This window comes from Perca flavescens, chromosome 1 (genome assembly GCF_004354835.1).
Source record: "Perca flavescens isolate YP-PL-M2 chromosome 1, PFLA_1.0, whole genome shotgun sequence".
In the NCBI taxonomy this organism is placed as follows: domain Eukaryota; kingdom Metazoa; phylum Chordata; class Actinopteri; order Perciformes; family Percidae; genus Perca; species Perca flavescens.
In genome coordinates, this window is record NC_041331.1 from 29,910,522 (window position 1) to 29,936,704 (window position 26,183).

The following is a 26,183-nucleotide window of genomic DNA, read 5'->3' on the forward strand; positions in this document are numbered from 1 at the left end:
CTCTCTCTCTCTCTCTCTCTCTCCATCCTCGGGGCTCTTGTTGTGTTGCTGAAACCAGAGCACTACAATACCTCTTAATTAGCACCACAAATTATTACTGCACTTCCAAATACTAGTGTACTAGAAGCATGGGAGGAATGATGAAGGCAAAGTGGGAAATTGGGCACACAAAAGCTGGAACAAGTTAAAATAAAGAGAAAGCAGCAAAGACGGAGCAAAGGAAAAAATGATGTACTTCAGGTGACTGAGAATGGTAAATAAAGTTAGAAGGGTCAGATGGACAGGAACAAAGAAAAAAGGAGGGGATGGAGGAAGGATGAAGTATTTAAGACTCAAGAGAAGGAGCGGTACCATTTGGCCTTTTATGATCTCGCCCGAGGATGTATGCAGGATATGCTAGGTCAGTATGGTGACTTTAAAGGGTAACTACTGTTTTTTTCAACCTGGACCCTATTTTCCTATGTTTTTGTGTGTAAGTGACTGATAGGACACACAGTCTTTGAAATTGGTCCAGTATTAAGCGTGAACGCTGTAACCGGCAGCCACAGACCAGGCTGCTATCCATCCATCCATCCATCCATCCATCCATCCATCCATCTATACGTGATACACAGGTTTACGCAGTATACCCACAAAGAAAGCTCCAGGATTTCCATATACCCACTTAAAAATGCCCAATGACACGCAACAACATATTTTCCATTATATTTTAATACAAAATACAAATATATATATATATATATATATATACACACACACACACACACACACACACACACACACACACACACACACACATATACAGCACAGTATATCCACTACAATACATTAGACTACACCACTGACTGAAAGTGCTGTTTTTGCCACTGACAGGCTCAGATTATTATTCTAAGTGCCTGACAACATTATCCCTACAGAGATAGACCTTTTTAAAACCTATGTGAGACCAGAAACAGCTCTGGGGTCGCTAGCGCTAAACCCACCAGACTCCATTCAACAAAACAATACTTTTAGCGTGTATAGAGCCAACATATTTTCACATGTAAATCGGTAAACTATGTGTTTATTTCAACCAAAACTAGAGTTGTGATGGTTGGAAAAGTGTATTATACAATGCTAATATAACTGCTTATTTACATGGAGTCTGGTGGGTTTAGCAAATGCAATTTCGCGGATGTTTAAAGAAAGGATCTTACTCTTTAACAGAAAGGTCGACCTCCTTAGAAATCCTTTCCATAATGTTGTCAGAGACTTAGAATATTAATCTGAGAATGTCAATGGCAAAACAAGCACTTTTGTGAAGGTAAATACAAGATGCACAATTGCCCTATTACCTTCCATTGTAGCTTGTTTCGCCGCTGCTGACTGCAGCGATCTCGCTTACTACTGGACCAATGTCAAAGATTGTTGTTCCCATCAGTCACTTAGAAACAAAAACATAGGAAAATAGGGTTGAAAAAATGGTAGTTACCCTTTAATGCACATTTTAAGGTACTGCTTCTGCAAAGTGCTAAGAATACATTTCAGTGGCATTTAGCTTCATGCAGTGAGTACACATGGTAATGTGTGCATGTGCATGCCTTCACAGATGTCCTTGTGTAATCCATTAGCTTTTAAGAAAGAGACAGAGAAAGAGAGTGGGAACAAGGGAGAGAGAGAGAGAAAGATCTTGATAAGGTTCAGAAACCTGGCTGTAGTGAGAACCCGTTATCAGAGCTGCTAAAGGGCAGATAACACAGGAAACCACAAACACTGTAAATTACAGATACACTATCCACAGTATATCTACTTTTTGCTTATAATAGCACTCACTAATTACACACACAGACGAGCAGACACACCACATATCCAGAACGAAATACAAAAAAACACATAGATCTTTAAAAATGCAGATCAGTGCACAGACATACACTTATTGTAACAGGCAAACAACCATGCACAAAGACAAACACACCACACCTTTTCGGCCTCATGCGCTTGTTATCCGCGCAACCAGTCAAAGTGTTAAATTGGCAGAAACTTTATCTTCAATAAACCATTAAGTGAAGGCCAATATTTAGAAGAGAAAAATAGACTTTTTTTAAAAAGCTTCTAGCAGCCATTATCCACAGATCTCACACACACACAAGAGTTGGGGGCATGTGTTTGAGGTAAAAATGTGTGTTATAATATCTTTAATCAAACATTTAATATCTAAAATTCTGATATAGAGAAATACCACCAGGCCTGTCCTTTAGTGAGGTGGGTTTATCTACTGTATGCCAAGCACACACACACACACACACACACACACACACAAATATACACACACACTTAAGATAAGTGTTAGACCAATGAGGTACTGATCATTTACATCATAGCCTATAATACACTCAGTGTTTTTTTTATGTAATCTGTTATCTATGACCTCTGTTGAGATTTGTATACTACAACTACACTGGCAGCACCTAAACCATTCAGCCCTCCAGAGTCTCGAGTTACTGGGGCCTGTAGTTGATTCAGTTAAGTGACATTTCATAATACAGTGAGGTAAGCTGTCCAATTACAGCAGAGATCCAACAGAAATGTCAAGAAGGTGTCATATATTACCATGCCAAATTCGGTAAAACAAGCAATGCTTCTCTTCGGCTGGGTTTAGCTTGAGAATAAGCGCTTTAAAGACTATATGCTGGAAAGTAAGCGTTATGTAAACCCTTAAAGCTATGCCTGTAGTAAAAAAGTTACTGAAGTGTAAATACCCGGATCAACGCCATTAATACATTGTATCAATTTTTATGCTAGACAAGCCTGTGACACTTCAGAAAACTCTACTAATTAAATCCAGAATTTTCTTTCAATACAAATGAAATTCTTGGGTGCCTTTTGAGTCCGTGGAAGTAAGTCTATAGCAGGTTTTGCCACATGCAAACCCTGAAACCAGATTATCCTCAACCTGCTAAGAAATGTGAAATGCAATTAATAACTAACATATTAACAATGTATGTATTCACTGGCAGTGGGCAGAAAGGAACCTGCATCATACTGTATCAGTACTGACTGCCTGATAACAAACTTTTATTTATTTAGTTTTTTTAAGGTCAACATTGTTGTGTTGGTCTGTGTGTTTACCCACCACTGTGCAGGTTTTATCTTTCTCCTAAGCATTTTTGCTTGAGGCGTCAGGACCTCAATTAAAAAGAACTGCTTGTAGCAGTCATGAGCTTGAAACACACACACACACACACACACACACACACACACACACACACACACGCACGCACGCGGTACCTCTAAAGTATGAATATTTCACAATATCTAAGTCCTTTTACCTTGGAATGACCTGATTGTCCCACACTGTATATGTGTGTGTGTCACTTCATTTCCATAGAGGTATGTGGAAGTGCATTCAATCTACTGCTCGAGCAAAGACATGGACACTAATACAGACACAGAGGACTTGGTCCAATGACACCGAATATTTAGAACATTAATGCCCTTTTTCTTAGTTTTCACATCTCTGTGGCTTAGTGATGTAGCCTTTGTCCTATATTCACCACATGGGTTGAATGGGACGAAATATAACTCATGACATTAATCACAACACATTTCCTTCTGAACCACCAATGCTTTCTTTAACAATTCCCTAAATAATATTTGATTAAAAAAAAATGTATTTGTGATGTAAAGGGCTTAAGATAAATCCCAATCATCTTCAGAGTTCCCTCTTTCTGATTTATTATAGAAAAGGCAATCTTCAAACGTGCATTGTATCAATGACTAATTATCATATCTATCTTTACGTTACATGCCACTGGGTTGAATTCCCCACAAGGTTCACTGGATTGCTCTCTGGCATAAAACAAAAGGGTACTGTTGTTGTAGCACCAACAGTGCTGAAGCTGTCTAACTGTCTCATATTTTTATTAAAAAAAAAAAAATAATAATATATATATATATATATATATATATATATATATGTCTCTGAATTCAACTTCAACTCTATGATCACCTTTAAAGGGTGCTTTGTGTCCTTGCACGCTTGCATGTTTTTTTTGGTTCTCCAAAAGCAGCTAAATCATAGGTGTTTTAAGCAGCTGTCACCTACTTTAATAGCTACAGTGAGAAGTCAGAGATGCAGTCAGAGACGCACACACGAATAATGAGAGCAATAGGGGAATTGCTTTTTCTCGCTCTTTCTGTCTCTCTTTCTCCAAGTTCATTTAAGAGGCCCAGTTAAAAGTGTCTCATAGAGAAATATAACACACATTCTGTGTGCACTAATCACATGCGGCAGCCTCTCTCTAAGTTCTCAGCCTTGCATCACTTACCAGGCTTTTTAAACAAAACACACAGTGAGGTGAGTTGCGGCACGCGTTAAAGAGCCAGGCCAGGTGTAAAATAAACACACAGGGAAAAAGCCACAAAGTGTATTAGAGCTCGAACTGCTGTGTCTAGGATAGATTATTTTTTCATCTTAAATAAAGAAGGAAAATCCTCCAAAGCTAGTATACTGTAGCTGGTTCTCACTTCTTTTAAGGGGATGTGTGTTATTTCAGGTGTGTTATTAAGAAACATATACAAGTTGGGATGAGAGTTAAGGTCAGACTAGTCTATATCCTTGATGTTACACTTCCGGGATTGCTCCGGGGCCGCAGGAAATTCCACCGGATGTATATATTTTCCGTTTCCTTCCACCTTCTTTGTGTTGAAATTTTAAATCCGGTGGATTAATGAGGATTATTTTTGACTCGCTGCAGGGTAAATTGAGACAGCTAGCTAAACTATCTGTCCAATCTAAGTTTTCTCCCGCAAGTTTAGCACCGCCCATGAGGATTCTGATTGGTTTAAAGAAATGTCATTAAACCAGAGAAAGCTTTCCTACCATTCCTGAATGTTATGTAGACTAGCCAGACCCTCCTTCAGAATGCTTTGAGGGAGGGTCTGGCAAAGCGAGACTAAGGTCAGACTGGTGGTGCAAGTAGTAAGTCCACTGTAATATGAATTTAAAAAAAAAAAACTCAACACTACTGCACCAAATCCATTACCCCCATATGGGATGACAGGCAGGAGAGAGGAATGAGAAAAAAAGGTTCCTCACAGCATGTCGCTTGCTAATTTAAAAAGAATAATGAAGGAAAGGAACATTGCCTTGACAGCTCTGACAACTCATTCTTTTCTCTGTCTCACCCATGTTTTCTCTTTAAAAGCGTCCTCTTTTTCCACTCATCCTCACACTGTCCCCTCTTAACCCTCTTCTTCCTCTGTGTCCTCTCTCTCTCTCTCTCTCTCTCTCTCTCACTCTCTCTCTCTCTCTCTACCCTGTGCTTGCCAAACACCTCTCTCTTGTGTTCACATGAAAGACAATTAGACCCAGTGACATCAAACCCTGCAATGACAGTTAGTGTCCACACACACAGAGGCACAATCCACCTCTCCTCTGCCAGACAGCTTTCTGTTCACTCCAAGAGAGGAAGAGGAGCCCGAGGAGAGGAGAGGAGAGGAGAGGAGAGGAGAGGAGAGGAGAGGAGAGGAGAGGAGAGGAGATCGTGGGCCACTTAAACAGACTTTCATTGTGTAGTGTGCGTACTGATTTGTGCAATATCTTCAGAAGCCTGACAATCGAAGGCAACTCCTCCTTTATATCCTAAATATGAAGAGAAAGAGAGAGAGTGAGAGAAGCAGGAGAATCGTATGTATAGATAGATGTGTCACTGTCACTGCAAATAGACTACATAATGTATGCTTCCATATGAGTGTATGGGTCTGTCTGCTCAGGATTATCAGTATTACCACTTGATAGTTTCAGGTAATATCAATTTTTTTTGTACTTTTTTTGTGGATTTAAAATCTACTAAGTCATTATACATTGTGTGTACTGCTGCACAGATGGTGCGGACTGCTGACCCCAACGTCCCTGGTTCAAGTTAGAGGACCCTCCACAGGTCCGGAAGACATAAAAATGACAAAAAATACTTTAAAAAGGTATCCATTAAAAAACTATAATAATGAAATGAATGATTAAGTGAGTGAATGAATGGATGAATGAGGAAAGAGCTCACCTCTTACCAGAGTAATCAGGCTATTGATTAACTCAGCTTTCCTCATAGAATTGACCATTTCTTATAGATTATCAATACTTGGGCCACTTAGGCCATTTAGAGGTGACTACGCAGCAAGAGCCCTGTTGCAACTAATGAGCATGGAATTTAGTCACATTTGGTGGAAAGTACATCTGTGTGTGTGTGTGTGTGTGTGTGTGTGAGTTTTTTTCCAAGTGCTGCAATCATGTATTTTGAGTAGATAAAAAGTGATCACATATTGATTTGAGTAAATTCCTGTCTTGTTCTCCCATTAACAGTTAAATAAAATGAATGTATATTTGTTGTGATTATCATGCTGGAGCAGATTTGATAATTAATCAAAAGTGACACTCAGAAAGATAGGGAGAAATACAGAGGTTAGTGTGAACACACACACACACACACACACACACACACACACACACACACACACACACACACACACACACACACACACACACACACACACACACACACACACACACACACACCGATGTACATTCCACTAAATGTGGTGGGAAGAGAAGGGAAACCCGAGCTGGACCAGGAGTGGGATAACAGGAGTCCAGGAATAGTGGCAATCGATGAATGGATAGATGGGTAGATGGATGGATAGAAGGAGGGAGGGGGGTAGGTGGTGAATGGTGGAGAGTTGAAGGGGGAGAGTTTGAGAAGATGAGTGGTCTCCTGGGTGGAGTGGTGATAGTCTTGCTGAGTGTCTGTGAGACCAAATCCTTTCCAAACTGAGGGGAGAAAGGTGGGAGGAGAGGAAAAGAGACAGGTATGGGATCTGAGGAGAGGAGAGGAACAAAACAGTGCCATGATGATGCAGAGAGAGGAATGAACTGAAAAGAAGTGTAGAGGTATGCATATAGAGAAGGCATTGGAGGAGATGAAGTGGACAGTATTTGTCAACCTCCACCTCTTTTCCAACAATACCCTCTAATTGAACATTGTTTAGGATTTAGGTTTAAATGCATTACAATTACATTTTTATAAAATGAACTGTAATATTAAATATTAAAATTGCCCGAATGCTATTTTATGGGCCCTTAACTACCCGGTGAATATGGCCCTATTTGTAACAAGAGCTTTTCTTCCAAAAATTGCTCATGAATAGTTAGATGAGCTGTGCGCTGATTGGTTTGAGCGAACCACATAGAAACACATTGGAGACGAGAAAGCAGGTCTCATATTTAAGACACTGCAAAGTTATACATTGTTTGTCTGCTATTTTGTTATTAAATTCACTTCTGAGACTTTTTTATGCAAGAAATCCACTATATAAAGCTCAAATATGGGCCATTTTACGAAAATTGATGGCTAATTGCAAATTTGGTAAGACGTGTCGGACTTTAGGATCTCCACACAGTCTGACGTGAAAGCGGCAACCTCCATACCCAGTGAAAGTCACCGTTTCTCGGTTACTTACTACCGGGGCTCGGGGCTCCGCGGATGCCAGTTACCGGCATAACTAGAGTATATTTACAGTTAAAATTTCGTCATGCCACTTATATTACAGCTACCCCAAGGTCATATAAAGCTAACAATGGTGTCCGATTTCAATTTAATGCATTTTTGTGAACATTAGGGGTTTCATTAGCTGCTTGTGCTTCAATCCTATGTGTACAGATCACGGCTAGTTAGCTACACTTTTAGCATAACTAGAGTATATTTACAATTTGAATTTCGTCACGCCACTTATATAACAGCTCTGTAAGGTCTTAACAAAGCTAACAATTGTGTCCGATTTCAATTTAATGCATTTTTGTGAATTTTAGGGGTCTCCTTAGGAGGAGCTGCTAGGCTATGTGTCCCATTTAATCCTATGGGAAAAGATCGTTGCTACACTTTCGGCATAACTATCGTTTATTTACAGTTTGAATTTCATCACGGCATGTATATCACAGCTCCCTAAGGTCTTAACAAAGCTAACAGCTTTCAATTTAATGCATTTTGTGAATTTTAGAGGTCTTCTTAGGAGGGGGCAAGCTAGCTAGCTAGCTCTCATTGATAGAGCTCCATCCAGCTCACTCGCGGACAAGAGCCGATTATTTCCCCGATCGTTTGTTTAAATAACTCAATACACATATCCATTATAAGATTAACTGGAACCTGTGGTAAGAGATTGCGGCGTAACAAGCTCGCTAACTGCGTTACTACCTCACTTACACAGAACGGCCATTTAGCAGGAAGAGGAGCGCTGCAGGCCCTGGAGCTCTGTCAGGGCAGCGGCGTTTGACCCACTAACCCAGAAATGGGGACTTTGCACAGGTATCGAGCACCGTGGGGTGCCAGCCGTAACGGAGCTCCATCTACCTCACAGCAAGCCGGTTTAGCCATAAATGTTTGTAAAACGGCCCATATTTGACCTCTACATAGTTGATTTCTCGCATAAAAAAGTCTCAGAAGTGATTTTAGTCGTAAAACAGCAGATAAACAATTTCTGAGATCTGGCTGACCTATTCAGAAGACTAACTGCCTAGTATGTAAATTTTGGGGCGTTACAAAGATAGAAGGTAGAGCCAAATAATGAGGAATTGAGAAGTTGACGTCAACTTTTAGCTTGGGACTTGCCAATCATTTGCCTGGGCCATTGCTCATGTCGAACCCTGAATGACCACAAACAAAAAAAGGATTTTGGCCAAAAGATAAGAAACACATAACACTGACTTATATCATGTCCTCCTCCTAGGTGCCTTAAGCAAAATTTGTTTTCTTTATTTTGGCTGTCACCTGTAGAATGACAGAAGAGGAAAGAGATGTCAATGGGATTTAGAGGTTCTATGTATGTCTTATTTACCCACAAAACTGTCGTTATTCAACTATGACAGGGTAAAATCGGTTTTGCATTCTATCACCCCTTTAATAAGTAAGGCGATGGTTTAAACTGTAATTTAGTCTATACATCGATAATGACAGATAGATGTGATTAATCAAACACATCGTATGTTTGCATTGCAGTTACATGTTTGCAGTAATTAATCAACAGCGCTTACCAGCTCTGCTAACCAAGAAGCCCTTTTATTTATACAGAAAGTGTGTCTGCAATTATGTAATAATAGAACAGAAAAATGCCTCACACAACAGTGTGTCAATATGAATATAACAGTAAAATCATATTGCAGTCCAATGTAAACATACCACTTTGTCAGCATAAGAGGACATCTTGATATGATACATAAGAGATAAAAAAAAGACGTAATAAGAAAAGACATGTTAAGAAATGAAGAAAGAGGTTGTTGTAAGGAACTCTGAAGTTCCCAAGTAGAGGTAATTTCTTTCATAAAAAAACACACACATGACCACAACCACACAACCACAACCACACACACACACTCTAGAATAGCTGTATTGATGAGGAGGCCTAGTCAATGACCATCAGAGGAAAACAGAGATCGCCATTAGCCAGCCAGTCAATCTCAAAAGCATTCTGGGTAATTCTAGCACACACATACATCCAGACACAGGGATACACACATTGACAGCAAGACGACACCACTCAGGGGCTTCTTAACCAAACATTAAGGCAGGACTGGATTTATTTCATCACTCTGTTTGGTATTACTTATATGATCATGCTCTGTCCCGTTCCAGCTTTCTATCTCCTTATTTTTCTCCTCATGATCTCTATATGTGATTTATTCTACCTCTCGTTTTTAAACCTTTTTTTTTCACTTTTTCTCCATCTCTTTTTTTTCTACACCCTTTCTCTCTATGGGGTAAAGTGGTGGTTGGTTGTTCCTAGGGGGTCTTAACCAACTCTCATTAGTGCAGTGCAGTAGTTTGTGTGTGTGTGAACAAGTGGTGGGGATGATTGTGCATTAGCCAGCCAGCTAATCAATAGGAAAAACCACTGAGCCTGGGCCCCTGCTTATGTTACCATCAGTGCTATTTATAGGGAAACACAAATGCCCATAAAAAAAAATCAAACTCAACGTTAACCTGATAAAGATTTAGGAAAGATATATATTATAAGTAACAAAATGTCAACTGGCATGCTGAATTCTTAGTTTGAACTACTATAACTACTACCATTTAAAACAATGTGACAGATTAGTAGGTAGTGGATAAAAGCATTCTCTCAAAGTCAATGACCCAGTGTCCTACATACAACATAACTTTTTTTTTCCCACTGGCCCCCCAGGCCAGTCAATCAGGATTTTACTGACCACTTATGTATTTTTATTGGCCCGGAAAAAAGAGGGGAAAAAACTTTGAAATGATTGTAGATTTTCTGACAGTGTTTGAACGCTTCACTGTGGAAGCTGACTTTGCAATTAGCTAACGTTAGCTTGTAATTATTAGCGCACCCCGCCGTCTCTCCGCCTCACTCCCAGCCTCTACTTCTCCGGGAGGAGAGCAGCAAACAGCAGTTGCTGCAGCTGCAACTGGGTTAGAGTTGGCTGCAGCACCTCGACCACAGCCAGACCGGAGCTGCTTAGGGACTGCAACCTACACGCTAATATAACTAGTTCCCGGCGAAGGAGGAGAGCAGACAGCAGCTCCAGTCTAGCTGAGTTTGAGTTGCTGCAGCCGCTACTGAAGGTCCGCAGCATGTGTGGACTTTTTTCTGTGCAAACTCCATTTCTAATCTACGTTACAAAAACATGTTGCACCTAACGTTAGCAGAGCTGCCAACTTAAAAACCTTGGAGTGAGATTTGGTGGGGCGAACCCAAATTTTGCTGCGTACAAAGCTAATTTCTTTGGCTCATTCAGCATCATTACTGTCAGGGTTTAAATTGTGATTTGTTATGTGGGGGGGTTCTCCTTAGGGGGATCCGGGGGTATGCCCCCCCGGGATAAAAAAAAATAAAAAATAAACCATTAAATGGCAAATGGCTTTTTGTGCAAAGAAATGGAGAAATCGAGTCTTACGGAATATGTGCAAAACTGCATTTAGCATTTACATTAATGTTAATCAGTCATCACTTGATTACACATTGTATTACCTTGTTATGATATAAGAAGTGACCCATACAATGTGCCAAACATAATGTGCCACATGAAGAGACAGTGCAGCATATGACAGTAGCAACAGCTGAGAAGATTTGGGTCTATGGTGACCAGGTCCACCTCACACAAACTTCCTTCTCCCATTCACACACACACACACACACACACACACACACACACACACACACACACACACACACACACACACACACACACACACACACACACACACACACACACACACGGATCTCAGTGTAGGGACCAGGGACCCAAAGTTAAATTAACGTCGGTCTACCAAAGGGATCTACTAGGAACCCCCGAAATTCTAAAGAATGAGAACCACTGATTTACATACATTCTAATCCTTTAAAACTAAATAAATAGAAATAACCATTTTTTGGACACCAGGAGGACTGGTGGCCAAAGACCAAACCTCATTAGATTAGGCAGTGAGGGAATCAAGGTCTTTCCCCACCACAAGGTGCAGCAGAAAATAGACTGAAAAATACCAACAGCAAGACAAAAGACACAGCATTTCTCAAACTTTGTTTGTGCCAAGGCCCAGTAATGTTTGGCCTTCGTCCTTTGTGCCCCACTTACTGTATGTAATTTTTTTGGCGAAAAGAAAGACTATTTGTTAATTTTATGAAACATTTAATGAATTATTTACAGTTACATTTAGAGCTGCACAGAGGTTAGAGAAGCACAATAGTGACCCAAAGTTTCCCAGTATCTGCCCCCATTCACACACTACTATTGGCTAGGCATCCATGCTTACATGTACAGGTCCTATCCCCTGACCAATCCCAATCCCATAACCTTAACATTAACCACTCAAGGTGAAATGCCTAACCCCAACCAATCAAGCTGCTTCGTAGGGCGGGTCTTGGCGTGGCCATAGTGGGATTCGTAATTTTGCGACCGGGTTGACACTTCAGCGTGAGAAATCGGGGGTGTGGCGTGTGAAACCAATCAAATGCGTGTCTCTCACGGCCAATGCGTGAGAGTTGGCAGCTCTGCGTTAGCATCAAATTACTAAGAAATGACTTGTGACTTTGACTGGCACGAACAATATCGCTGGCCCGATCGGGCCAGGGACTTGCCAATCATCTTGCCTGGGCAATTGCTCATGTCGAACCCTGAATGACCACAAACAAAAAAAGGATTTTGGCCAAAAGATAAGAAACACATAACACTGACTTAAATCGTGTCCTCCTCCTAGGTGCCTGACGCAAAATTAGTTTTCTTTATTTTGGCTGTCACCTGTAGAATGACAGAAGATTGTTGACCTGGAGACTTAAATGCATTCACTTTTTTAGACTTTTTTTGTCAAGACACAATGTCAAAGGGTGATTGCTTATTACATATGTGTGTTTCTAATGTTTTAATTCAATTCAATTAAATTCAATTTTATTTATAGCATCAATTCATAACAAGAGTTATCTCGAGACACTTTACAGATAGGTCTAGACCACATTCTATAATTTACAAAGCCCCAACAATTCCAGTAATTCCCCCAAGAGCAAGCATTAGCAGTGGCTGTTGCGACAGTGGCGAGGAAAAACTCCCTTTTAGGAAGAAACCTCGGCAGACCCAGACTCTTGGTAGGCGGTGTCTGACGGTTGGGGATGTGATGAACAGTGGCAATAGTAGTTACACTAAAGATAATGGAACAGTGACAACAATGGTAGCCGTAGTAATGGTAGGCTATGTTCATATACTTCCATGCTGCACGGAATGCTTTCGAATGTTTAAAAAACAGGCACTAAGGTCTAAGGCTGGTTACACACTGCCTGTGTGGCATGAGCGTGGCGTTTCTGTTGCATGTCAGCTGCTTGGCGGCTGTGTGGATTTTTCTGTCTTTATACACCAGAAACTTTTCTGACGCAGCGCTGCTCCTAGCCTCGTCGGGACACATGTATGTTTCCCATTGATAAAATGAAATACCATGTTAAACATAAATATATACTGATTTGATTACAGCAAAGACAACGTCGGCAGTATTGACGGCAAAATAGGCTACAGAATATTTAGTTCTGTATTCACAGGTGCAATATTAGAAAATAGATTTTTTTTTTTTATTAAATTTATATCTGCATTTATATCAAAACCTAGAGACTTTCAAACATCAACATGTCATTTATTAATATGTATTTGTGTCTAAATGACATATAAACCTCTTTTCCTATTCTACTTTGCCTGGAAAAGCTTCCAACAAGGCGTTGGTTCTATTTCTAGCATGCATGCGTTTGCAGCATGGGAGCCGGAATGAAAACGGACACGCCACGCAGCTGACACGCTCGCGCAACACATCCAGTGTGTAACCGGCCTAAAAAGTATACCATGTAATTGCAATTACCCTAATTTGTATCCGACCGGGGAGTTTCGTTGCACGTCGCCCCCCTCTGTCTAGCTTTCCCTTTCTCTTCTCCTTTACTGAACGTTGAATTGTCCAACAAAGCCAAAATGCCAAACAATATTCTTAAAATGTATTTAAAAAAAACATGTATTTGTTTTACTAAAGGTAAAATAAAATTATGTTAAGGCTCCATCTAAATCCAAATAATTACATTACAACTTTTTCTCTTTGACTCCCTCCACTGTCTCACCCTCCCTTAGCCTCTCTCTCCCCCTTATCTGTCGTTCCTAGTGGGAGTGAGACAGATTAACGTCAACGCTGGTTTTACTTATCATACTGGAGCCAGCACAATCCTGCAACCCTGCAAGGGATAGAGTGGAATGGAAGCAAACTGCATCACCATTCAAAACACACATACTTACTGTACATAGACACATGAAGTGGTACACTTCACTGATGTACTGCATGTTCAATTGGGGGTTGTTGATACTAAGAGGGCCTGATCAACGTCTTACCAATATGTGAAGACTGAATTTGAGGTTCCTTCTCTCAATATTCAAAAGGCTAATTTGTCTATCTATTGTTCAGCATTATCAAATATATGCAATGCAAGTATGCTAGCTATGAAAAGCACTCAGTGTTCAAGCTGTTTTGTATGTAAGTCTAAGGAACGGCTTACATGCTACGTTGAAGCAAATGACTTCACGGCCCACCAAGTTGTGATTACATTTCTGTTCCTCAAGATGTGAGTGTTACATATAAAAATAGACAGATTTTCAAAGTTTTATATTAAATATATTTATGTTTCTATATAAATGTAAGTCTTTCCATGTACAGTATGTGTGCATGAGTGAATATGTGATGTGTAGTCCTTGGGTTGTCAAACAAACCCCCCTGTGTATGGGTGTATGCGAATTTATGTGGACCTATCTTTGTGTATTACTCAGAGGTCCCCCCGCCCTCTGATACACAAGCACAAACATTCACACACACAAACAAACAGTTAGAGCTTAATGAAGCAGAACTCAACCTGGTGCCCATTAGCCTGATAATTAATAATTTCTCCATGCCTCCTAACACACTTATCAACTTGCAGAGGAGGTTGGATGTGTGTGTATGTGAACGTATGCGTGAAGGGTATGTGTGTCTGTTTGTGCCTGCCAGTGCTTATGCACTTTGGCAGATAAGAGATGTGGTTGGTAATGACATATGTGTATGTGAACATGTTTGCTCATAACATAAGTTTGTATGGCACTGCTGTTATGTGAAAAGCACTACACGTAGATGTAGTTTGTGTTGCTGTTGTCCACCACATTTAGATCAATTAGGGTAGGCTAAATAATAGAAACACCTCTCTGTATAATGCAATACAACAACAGCACCACCACCACAAAATGACCATACAGTTGAATCAACACCTCTCCTAAAAGGTTTCAACAAAAACTGAACATTAAAAGATTCATGAAGGTTTTCGCTGCAGGACTGTTGCATTAGACTGCATTGGTTTAGCCAATGCAGTGTACCTAATAAACTGACAACTGAGTGTTTTAGACATGTAAACATTAAGGGTGTCACCGAAATTAAGTCACAATCTCAAATTTTGAATAAAAAAATGGAATCGTCGATGCTGCCACGCCCCCACGTCACATCTGGTCGGCTTGTCCCATAGACTTTGCATGGTGAAAGAAACTTCTATATTTTCAGTGGATAATTCTTTTGGGGGTACATCAACTTACCAGCCCGAACACTTAAATGGTCCTAAAGATTTTTAACATTCGCTAGTAGCTGAAACCAGAGTAATAAACTAGGCATGATGAACGTGCACAATTAACAGGAGCAGACCCACAGTACTGCGGCTGCCCACGTCGCCTTGCACGCCCCATTTCACATTCTGCCAAGCCAAAAAAATAAACACGTGTTGAAGTGCTGCGAGTCAACATCCTGTAACTTACAGCCAGTCAAAAGATAGGATGGCAACTGCAGATGCAAGTGACCCATCGACAGAACCTGAACTCCCTCCTCTTTCACTGTGTGGAAGTATTTTGGATTTCTAGTGAGTTATGTTGACAACGTTTGCGTTGTCGACAAAAAAGCCACAGTTTGCAAGCTCTGCTATATGCGTGTACCATATTCTTCCTCTGGCAGCACGACTAACATGGCAGCGCATCTCTGCAGGCACCACAAAAACATTTATTTATCTATTAAACCAACAACTGTAACACAAACTACTCTTCCCGTCTTCATTTGGAATTAAACTTCCAAGTAACTCAACTCGTGCAAATGCAATTGCAAGCGCCTTAGGAGTATTCATAGCAGCAGACATGCAACCTTATTCGGTGGTGGAAAACTCCGGTTTTTGGCATCTAATTAGCGTGCTAGAACCACGCTACAATTTCCCAAGTAGAATGCCTCTCACAGCTACGGTGATACCCTCCATGTACAATAATGTAAAGGAGAAAGTTAATGAAGGTCTGAGCAGTGCACATTTAGTGGCAATGACTACAGATTGCAGATTGGACCTCCAGAGCAACACAGAGCTTCATGACTGTCACAGCACATTACACTAATGACGAATGGGAAATTCAAAATCCAGTCCTTCAAACTTGCCCCATATACAGTATGAAGCTCAAACAAGTGAACATTCGGCAGAAGTGCTGAGGGAAGTGGTAGTGGAATGGAAATTGGACAGACAAAATGCAACCATCCCTGTGACAACTGATAATACAAAGAACATTGTCAATGCCTCACATGCAGCTGGACTGTCTCCACACGTTGGATGTTTTGCTCACACTGTGAATCTCGCCTCCCAGAAGGGGTTGGGAGTAAACCAGATTTCCCGTCTTTTGGGCAGAGTCAGGAGGGTGGGCACTTTTTTCCACAGAAGCACCACTGCAGCAGCCGTCTTAAAGTCAAAACAAGACATGCTTCAGCTTCCTCCTCACAAGCTGGTTCAAGATGTCATTACAAGGTGGAACTCCAGCTATGACATGATCACAGGCTATTTAGAGCAACAAGCTGCTGTCTATTCTGCACTTGCAGAAAAAGACCTCATCACCCTCTCTGATCAAGATGTGACTGTTCTGGAAGATGTATGTCAGGTACTGAAGCCCCTGAAAACAGTCACAACCTTGACAGCAGCCTACTGTGTCTATGGTCATGCCCCTACAACACACCATCCTGACATCTATGAAACACAGTCACACAGATTCAACGATTGTAAAGGATGTTAAATCTGCTATAGAGGCAAACTTTGAAGAGAAGTATTCAGACCCTAGATTTCAACAGTTCCTGAAGCACTGCCTTGGATCCTAGGTTTAAGACTTTACCCCTACCTGGATGACATATCTCGGAATGAGATCTTCCATTGTCTGGAGGGAGAGCATTTTGCAACAGCATCCCACACAGGTATGTGATGCATTTAGGCTAATGTGATGAAATAACCATGTTATTCTGTAAAGTAGTTTTTGTTTGTATACATAATTTCATATTCGTAATATTTCATAATCACAATATGCTTTCTGCTTGTTGTTGTCACACTTAAATATAATTTCTGCCTGTTCATTACCTTAAACAACGGTGCTTTTTGTGTGACTATTTCAGTCTCATGCCTCAGGAGAAGGGTCCAACCAAAACCCTGCAGAGGATCCTGAAACTGTAGCAACCAGCGGAGGCAGCCCCCCAGCAAAGAGAACAGCACTCAGTGAACTGTCTGGTGATTTTTTCAGCACAGCCTCCACTGCATCATCATCAGCAACCAAACCATGGCCTGATGTTATGAAAGATGAGATTCAGCTGTACAAAATGGTTAAAGTAATTTCTGTGGATTCAAATCCACTGAAATGGTGGAAAGACAATGAGCACCAGTACCCAAATGTGTCCAAGCTCGCCAAACGTTATCAAGCTGTACAAGCAACAAGTGTGGCAAGTGAGAGAGTGTTCTCAACAGCAAGGGACATTGTGACAGCTCAAAGAGCAGCCCTCTCTCCAGAGAATGTGGATATTCTCATTTTCTTAAAGAACATGCAAATATAAAAATCACAGCTGTCTTGTCTGCCCATAGAAATGTAAATAGTTAATATTTTGACACCTCAAAGAGCAGTTCTCTTTCCATATCCCTCTTTAAGAAGAACTTGTTACAGTTGTCTTGTTCTATTAAAAAAAAATGTAATGTTTTTGACAACTCAAAGAGCAGTTCTAAACAACATATCCGTCTTTAGGAAGAACATGAAAAAATGAAAACATACAGTCATCTTTCTCAGGGGATAAAAAATAGTTATCCTTGTGGTATATGTTCAACTGTTCGGAAATAGCTGGTTAAGACACTTAATTGTTCAGAGACAGACTATGGACATGGCTGTTTCATAACTTGTTTGTTTTGTTGTGAACTTGAATGTCATCTTCTGTGAAGAAGACTGCAGTTACAAAGAGAAACTAGATGGCAGGTTATTTTGCTTAAGTTTCCAATAGACTATAAGTTATTGTTACATTATAATTTATTAAGTTAATAAATGTTTTAAATTTGACAATGTAGTGTGGTAAATTGTGAACAAAGGTCAGATATTGTATTGCATAAAAGTCTAGTCTAAAAATGACATAGCAACCTGTGCTTTAAAAAAAATTTAAAAATCGAGAATCGAATTGAACCGTGACCTTAGAATCAAAAATGTAATCGAATTGAGGATTTGGAGAATCATGACACCCCTAGTAAACATCATAATTGTCAGGGTAAAAGGTTTTCCCACAACGTTGTTACAACTATGTGATAAAAGTAAGGCAGCAAAGAATAAAATCAGATCAACAGAAGTGACTTCAAACAGGAAAAAGGCAATATATTGATAGCTAGAATATACACAGAATTGTTTCAGCCAATGGTTGAACATGCCCTGCATCAGCATCAATGAAGGCTCTAACAAACACACATATACATATACTTTCACACCTGTCACTTAAAACCCTCTAAGGCCCTGTCCACACGTACCAAAACATTCTTTTTTTTACCCGTCTTCCCTGGATTCGTTTCAAGAATAGTTGCGTCCAAACGAATCCACTTGTAAATGACTCAATACGCTACTTCATATGCCAGGCCTATAGGCGGCGCTGTTTCTGCTACAGAAATTCACCAAAAAACGGAGAAGATGATTATGGTCACTTCCACTTTGCTTTTTATTTTGCATGATTGCAGCGCGCTAGCAGCGAGCTAACGTTAGCGCGCTAACGTTCGCTAGCTCTAACATTGGCAGAGTCAAACAAACATCAATGATCCATGAATGATGTCTTTTTAATAATCTATACGTTTTTCTTGCAGTAGCCTTTCTACAATAAGCCGTGGTAAAAGTTACTATAATCCGTTCAAGGAGTTGATAAGCAGACAGATTAGCTAGCTAGTTGATAAGTTATCTACTTCCACTTTATAAACAGATAGCCATAGCAGCTAACGTTAACGTTACTTCGCTGCTGGAGCGGTCAGCTACTTTAGCGGTCAGCTACTTTAGCGATGTTTAACGTTGGCTACATAACGTTAGCAATATATCTTGTGTAGAATCCAGAGGGAAGGGTCAGGGAGCAGAGACAGTATTTAGATGAAGTGAGCTGGTTTGACCACGGAGATGGGACATGCTCGCTTAGCTTCACCGCAGTTGTGTGCGTCAGCAGCCGTGGGAGAGGGTGTAAAAGAGGGGTGTGGCGATGACATCATCGATACGGATCCGTATTTACCATCCATACGAAGCCAAACGAGAGCCGTTTTCGGATTTTTTCACTACATGTGCGTTTCCGTGTGGACGGCCCCTAAAACTCCTTGGGTTACATATAGACCATTGCTCTTCAATGTTTGCTGTAGTGTCAGTAGTTCAAGAGAGAGAGGGAAACAGACAGACAGGGGCAACCTCAAGATTGCAAATGATGTACCTTAATGTTATGGACAGGGATCCATTCTGTGTCCTCTTCGTCTTCTTCCTTCTGTGTGTCACTTATTCTTACTGCTGTGATCTAGATAGTGTTGGAAAAAGAGAGGAAAATACACAGACAGAGACAGAGAGGAGAAAAGAAAAAGGAAAAAGGAGAGAAAACAAGGAAAAAAGGTCAAACAGCAATGCTACAGTTTGCTTTAGAAATAAAAGGTGTTACTCCTTTCTCTCATTCAGCCAACTTCATTATTTCCTTCTCTCCTTTATTTCTCTTATTTTTTTTTTATATTTCTTCATGTTCTCCCTTATCCCCTGCACTGCACTCACTCTACCTCCATCCCCTCCTTCACCTCCCTTCTTTCTATCTCTGTGAATAGAACATCAAAAGCTGAGTTAGATGGGGAGTGACAGTGTTTGCTATTGGTATGCAGGCAGATATGTCTGCTCCAAAGTGTTAGTCTAAAGGCCTCGGCTAAGTGTTTGTCAAGACTTAAAGCCATTGTTCTCGTCTCCTCTCCTCTCAGATCTCAGACCGCTCCCTTTCTCTCTCTCCATCTCCCTCTCTCGCTCCACTTTTGTACTTTGATGGAGCATTTTACTGCTGTGTGTGTATGTGTGTATACGGGGAGACCGTTTCGAGACAATGTGTGTGTGTGTGTGTGTGTGTGTGTGAAAGGTTGTGCTGAGAGAATGTGTTCACTTTTACAGTTGTTTTTATATGAGCAGGCATTTTACCAATAAACAAAATCCTTCCACTTGTTGCAATTGGTGAAGATTGGATTTTAACAAAGATAAATAAAGTCCAAGTCTTTCTATGTCAAGGTGATGGTATCATGTTTTGTCCAAGGTTCCACCGATCTAGATTTCATTCAGTGTTTGCAGAGTGGTTGCATTGAATAAAAAAGTGCTCACTATTTTTTGATTTTGATGGAATATTATGTCAATAAAAAGTACGTTTAAAATGTGTGCACGAAACTAATAGCCTACATCTAATACACCAGAAAACATCAATAGTACACATTATTTTTTTTTCTGCCTAGTTAGTACTTTATGTAAAATATGACAGCCTCCATCTATTTTTTGGATTTTAAGGTTATGATTCGATTCAATTTAAAAAAAAAAAGAAATTTAACAGGGACAGCAATGCCATAAGAGCCACTAGATAGCAAAATTGTACTTCAACAACAGAGTTTTTTTGGCTATATCAAGAGGTAGATTGTGATTTGTGATTCTTTTTTTTTTTTTTTAGTGGCACAATCGAATGCACCATTAGTTTAACGATGTGTACTTGAAGGTATCATGGGGTCACGTCAGAGCCCACATGCTTTACGTTGTTTGTTTACATAACTCACTCACTCACGCAAAATGTTGCCAAACCAGTGACTTCCGGGAAGCTGGAGGATTTTCTGTTGTTTTTCCGTCATGTTCGACTACGGCAGTGGCCATGGTGTCTGGAATAGTAAAGCTGCAGGCTACTGGTAAGCTGACATTAACCTGTGTCTTTAGCTGTATGCTGGTAAGCTACGCCGTCTGTTTTTCTTTTTTTTCTTTAGACGTGCGCTAGGCAGGGGTGGAGAAAGTAAAAAATACTGGGGGGATCTCTGATCCTGCTTCTGATTTTGATATTTGAAATCAAAAGCTCATTTTGATCAATTTTCGATTTAAAATCGACATTGTGACACCCCTTCTCCATCCATGCCTGCAAAATTCCTCTATTGACATCGCATGCTACCCATGTAAGCACACACACAATTATAACGCTGCTTGCACAACTATCTCCACTATTTTGGTGAGTATTTGGAGAGTTCTGAGCTTGATGGAATTAGACGGAACCACCAAAACAACATAGAAGAAAGCCTAGAACAGTTAGCTATTGCCACCAAAATGCAAAGCTTGGTTTGAGTAGGTTTTGATGATTTGTGAAATGGTCCAACAATGGTAAATGTAATGCATTTAGGTGATCAGAAGCCATAAACCATGAGTTAACTTTTGACTGTGTTAAAATGTTTTTTTTTTTTTTTTTTTTTAAAGCCTAAATATTTCGTTCACAACGGGGCTTCCGTCATCCACTTTTTTCTTCCAGTTGTACTGATTGGTCTGGTTTCAACACATAGTTTGGAAAGATGAAATTAGCAAATTCCTTAAGTCCTTCATTCAGCCCCCATTGAATGCAACATAAATGTAGTTTCAAACACAGCAGCGCTGTTTATCCTGACATGAAGCCAAGTTGTTTGCTGGGTCATTTGACAAACAAAGAAGAAAACATTAGCTAAAAAAATGTATGTTACTCTCTTTCATTTCCACTCTCCTGTTTTCCATCTTCCTCTTCCCATCCCTCCATATCTTGCCCTCTGTCATTTTCTCTTGACTCTCACCCTCCTTGTTTCAATCTCTCCCATCTTCCCTTCCGTGTGTGTGTTTGTGTGTATAAACACTACATTCCTAACAGGGTTACACTCAAGGCAAACAAAAAGCAGCTCTTTCTTTGAAGCCAAACCCAACGTTCTATAGGGTGGAACTGTTAATCACTGATAACCCTGCAGCATCTCATCTCCCCCTCTCTCTTCCTGTGTCTCACCCCCGCTCTTCCATTTTTGCCGTCCTCTCTCTCTGTCTCTTCACCTCATACCTCTCCCCCTTTCTTATTGTCTTACTGGAATTTCTCTTCTCTCTGTCTTTTTCTCTCTTCCCATTTAGTCAGTTTTCACAAGAGAGTTAGCATCTTGTAGTGGTGTTTGGCTGATCACCACTGGTGTGTGTGTTGTGCTGGTAGGTACTGTCAGTGGTGTGGCAGCGCGGTGAGCGTGGTGCCAGTAAAGCAGATTATGAGTTGATTTTGGCGAAAAAGGCTGGTAATTCCTTTAAACCAACAAAGCCGTTCCATTAGCCCCCCGCTGGTGTCCTGAAAACAGACCCTGTAACGCTCCCAAAACACAGAACGCACGGCTAAACATACACACTCGTACAGGGTACCATTTCAAACCATGTCAACATTAAAGTACGCACACTTGCTTATATAACATGAGACCTATACTGTATGCGCACACAGAAGGCAGTGATGTTGTTAGGTACGCGTCCTGCGTCTCTGCCGCATTTAAATCTGAAAGCATGCAGTAAACTAACTAGCCATGCGTCCAGGGCACACACCCTATTTTTTTTCCTGATGATGCTACAATGTAAAATACAAATCTGTGTTGAAATCATATATATATATATAGATATATAAAAAAATATAAAAAAACGTATACCCGCAAAAGACACACACACGTCACAGATAAGACACAGCTGCTGTGTTGTAGACAGAATCCCGAGGTGGGCTTGGGATTAGGCATGGGCCGGTATGAGATAAGGTATAGCTACTTTACAGTTGATTATTAGCTGATATTTAATCTGGCAAATCGCAGAGCTGAGGTTTTACAATAACTGACGGACAAACGAGCAGTGGAGTAAAAACGTTACGAGACAGGAGCCAGCCGCTAAATGACTCAGATTAACTTCATGCTTCATCCACACAAAGCACATTGCTATCGCCACGAGTGACATCTGTATTCGGCTCATTTTCTGTGAACGATGTGGCAACGGGGTAACGTAAAAGTGGAGTTAGCAAGCTAACGTTAGCTAACTAACACCGGCTGACTGGCTTGCTGGTTCCGCCGTGCTTTCATGCTGCATCGTTTACAGAGAATGAGCTCAACAGTGGGCTGGGTCTAACGTCAGCGGTCCGCTCTCCCGCTGCTGCTGGGTCTAACGTTAGTTAATGTATTTGTTTCAAATTGGTAAAATAAAATCCGTAACATAAACGTAATGAGTGGCACGTAACGTATACATTGCTTCATCCAGACAAAGCACATTGCTATCGCCACGAGTGACTTCTGTTTTCAGCTTGTTTTCTGTGAACGATGTGGCGAGGAGGTAACGTTAAGGTGGAGTTAGCAAGCTAATGTTAGCCAACTAACACGGGCTAGCTCGCCGTGCTTTCACGCTGCATTGCTTACAGAGACTGAGTTGAACAGCGAGCTGGGCCTAACGTTAGCGGCCCGCTGACCCGCTTCCCGGGATTGTGGGGGAAAATATGTATTTGTTTCAAATTGGTAACATAGAGTTAATGAGTGGCACAGAATGTGAAGTAACATGGCATTTTATTTTGTTTGAGTTTTAACTTGTCTAGTGGGGCAAGTAAATTTCTCTTCCACTTGCCCAAAGAAAAAAATCCACTTGTCCCGGACAAGCGGACAAGCCTTGATGTCGAGCCCTGCTTAAACACCTGAAAGCATGGACACACATTTGTTAACGTCATTCCAGACATACACTCAGTTTGATCTGAATTCTTCAAACACCAACCAGCTGCATAATTACTGTATATATGGTTAATAGATGAAAATAGGTCTATGTGTGCATGCACCCACCTTCATAATCTTAGCGTAACATAGATTAGATAGATAGAATCTGGATATCATGAGTGTGGAGTCAGAAAAATCCCAATTTTGTTCATCTTGTATCTGGGTGTTGTGCATACAGTATCATATAGTATTAGGGCTGTCAAAATTGTTCAAAAAACGTTCGAATATTCCCTCTAAAATAACACAGAATATTCAAACTATTCGAACATCTGGTTGCGCATGCATCCAAGGTGGCGCGCGACATCGTGACGTCAAAATGATGCAATATCCGGCCTAGCCGAGGTCGCGCACGGCTCTTTTTTTTCAGCGGCGCGCGACAAAGCGGAAACAGGAAGCCTGAATGAGGTTTGGAATCCGACAACCGGATGCCAGGACTCTCAGAGTGACTGCAGGTCTCTCTGGTAAACTTACCGGGTTAAGATGAGTTCTTTTATGGTGAATGAAAGGCTCGATCCAACGAAGTAGGTCACTGAATCAAATCGAAGCACTGACGGCAATGCTGCTGCAGTTCTACCGTTGTTTACCTTTTTCTTCTTCTTCTAGTCCGTAGAAAGGGCAGCGTCGGTAGCCTTTGCTCATTAGCGCCACCGCTGTTCAGGAGAAGACTGCAGCTAGTGTTACGACCACCAGCGCAAGTATAAATAGTCACGGCGATCTCATGATGTCACATTTGTATGCGCCAACTGGGCTGCATCCAGTATGTAACGGCTTTCAGGCGCGCTAGCAAAGCAGACAGCCAGACAGCCTCTGCTACCGCGAGTGTTTTTTTCCACTTTTTTTTTTTTCAAATATTAATTTTCACCTTCAAAATTCGTTTTTTTAAAACTATTCGAATATATATTCGAATTTAGAATATTTGTTGACAGCCCTATACAGTATGTACACAACAAAATAGACTGCCTTTCATAATGGGCATGATACTATGTACATTACTATAGTTAAAGTATGGTTAAATCTAGGCAACTGAAAAGCCATGGTTAAGGATGGGGAGAGATCCCCTTTAAAAGAAATTAATGTTCACTGTTGATTTGTGATTGGACACAAATCACAATCTACCTCTTGATATAGCCATATAGTTTCTAAATTGATTACCTTCTATGTTTATTCTCAGCACAATTAGCAGCCCGTTACCCATATGTGCAGAAGTAGGGCTGGGCGATAAAACGATAACGATATGTATCGCGATAGACACATAATCAATATCAATAGAAAATGCGGTTGATAAAACGTTCGATAACTTGTTTTTCTTCATCAGAAGAAACCAGAGGTTGTGAATCAAGTTTGGTTGCATGAACAAAGGCCCTCACTCTCTGGCAACCTAGCAACGTGGGGAGTGACACTCTAACAGCCAATCATGTAACAGTATCATGTTTGGTTGCGCCACATCGCTGTCTCGGGTTGTTCAATAACAGAACCGGCGTGGAGTGGAAAGTGAGTGCCGGAGCGAGCGAGGAAATCGTTGATAAAACAGGAAAAGTCAGTATCGCAGTTTTGGGGATTTTATAAGTCTGACCGTAGTCAGACCAATGTCGTCAGACCGTCGTCCCCACCAACACTGGTACGACCATAAACTTGTTTTACCACTTTAGCCGCGCTCACACTTTGGAGCACAGCCGTATTCGCCATCAACGTCCAACAACATCTGCAGCTGCAACACGGCACAAGCAGCAGACCGCCATGGAGAGGTACTCCGCATCAGCGCCTTACTAAACGCTACAAAGAAATAACGAAGGCAGACATGCTGAGCACTGTCCAGAAGCCAGGTTACCAACTTAGCACTAAACCTGCAGAAAATAGTTCCTTCTCAGGTTTCTTATATTTAGCTAACACTTTGCACTATTTTATGACACTTTATTAAGCATTTCTTACTTATTCGTTAATATGCACCTTAATGTTAAGAGATAATTGTTAAGTGTTCATTGTGATTTTAGACCTGTTTACATTTTAATTATGTTTTCCATGGTTGTGTTGACATTTCTGCTTTTATAATTGAGGGGATTATAATCAGAGCAGGGTTAAGTTTTAAATAAAAATGTTTAAATTTAATATATTTTTCTCCTGGTCCTTATTTTAAATAGGTCATAAAAAATATCAATAACTATCGATATCGACCGATATGAAAAACTTATATCGTGATACAGTTTTCAACCATATCGCCCAGCCCTATGCAGAAGTCATTTGATTCCCTGACTGTGAAAGTAAAATATATTGCTTATTTCAGCTTTAAACGTTCAAGTTTATGTTTCAGTTGACTCAATGGTTCAGATGAACAGACGTGGGCACAATGGGACACAGAGAGTAGAGCAGACAAACTGGCAAACATAAGACAGACTAACAGACAGTTGATTTGGGCTCTATGACCTGCTGCTATGGGATACATACAGAGACACACACAAACACATACACACACCAGTTGGGATATCCAGACCTGCCACTGAACAGGATTACCTCTGTCATGGGAGGACTGGTATCCCCTCATCAGCGCACACAAACACCCACAC

General features: G+C 40.7%; 1 protein-coding gene across 5 annotated transcripts in view; it reads right to left on the reverse strand.

The window, feature by feature from the left end:
- esrrga (estrogen-related receptor gamma a) overlaps positions 1–26,183 on the reverse strand; it is a 225,451-nt gene that overhangs the window by 110,280 nt on the left and 88,988 nt on the right. For all 5 annotated transcript variants that reach the window (XM_028565189.1, XM_028565124.1, XM_028565429.1 and 2 more), the window contains one exon: positions 19,284–19,364. The gene's annotated coding sequence lies outside the window, so the exon portion shown is untranslated. The remainder of the gene's footprint in view (positions 1–19,283; positions 19,365–26,183) is intronic.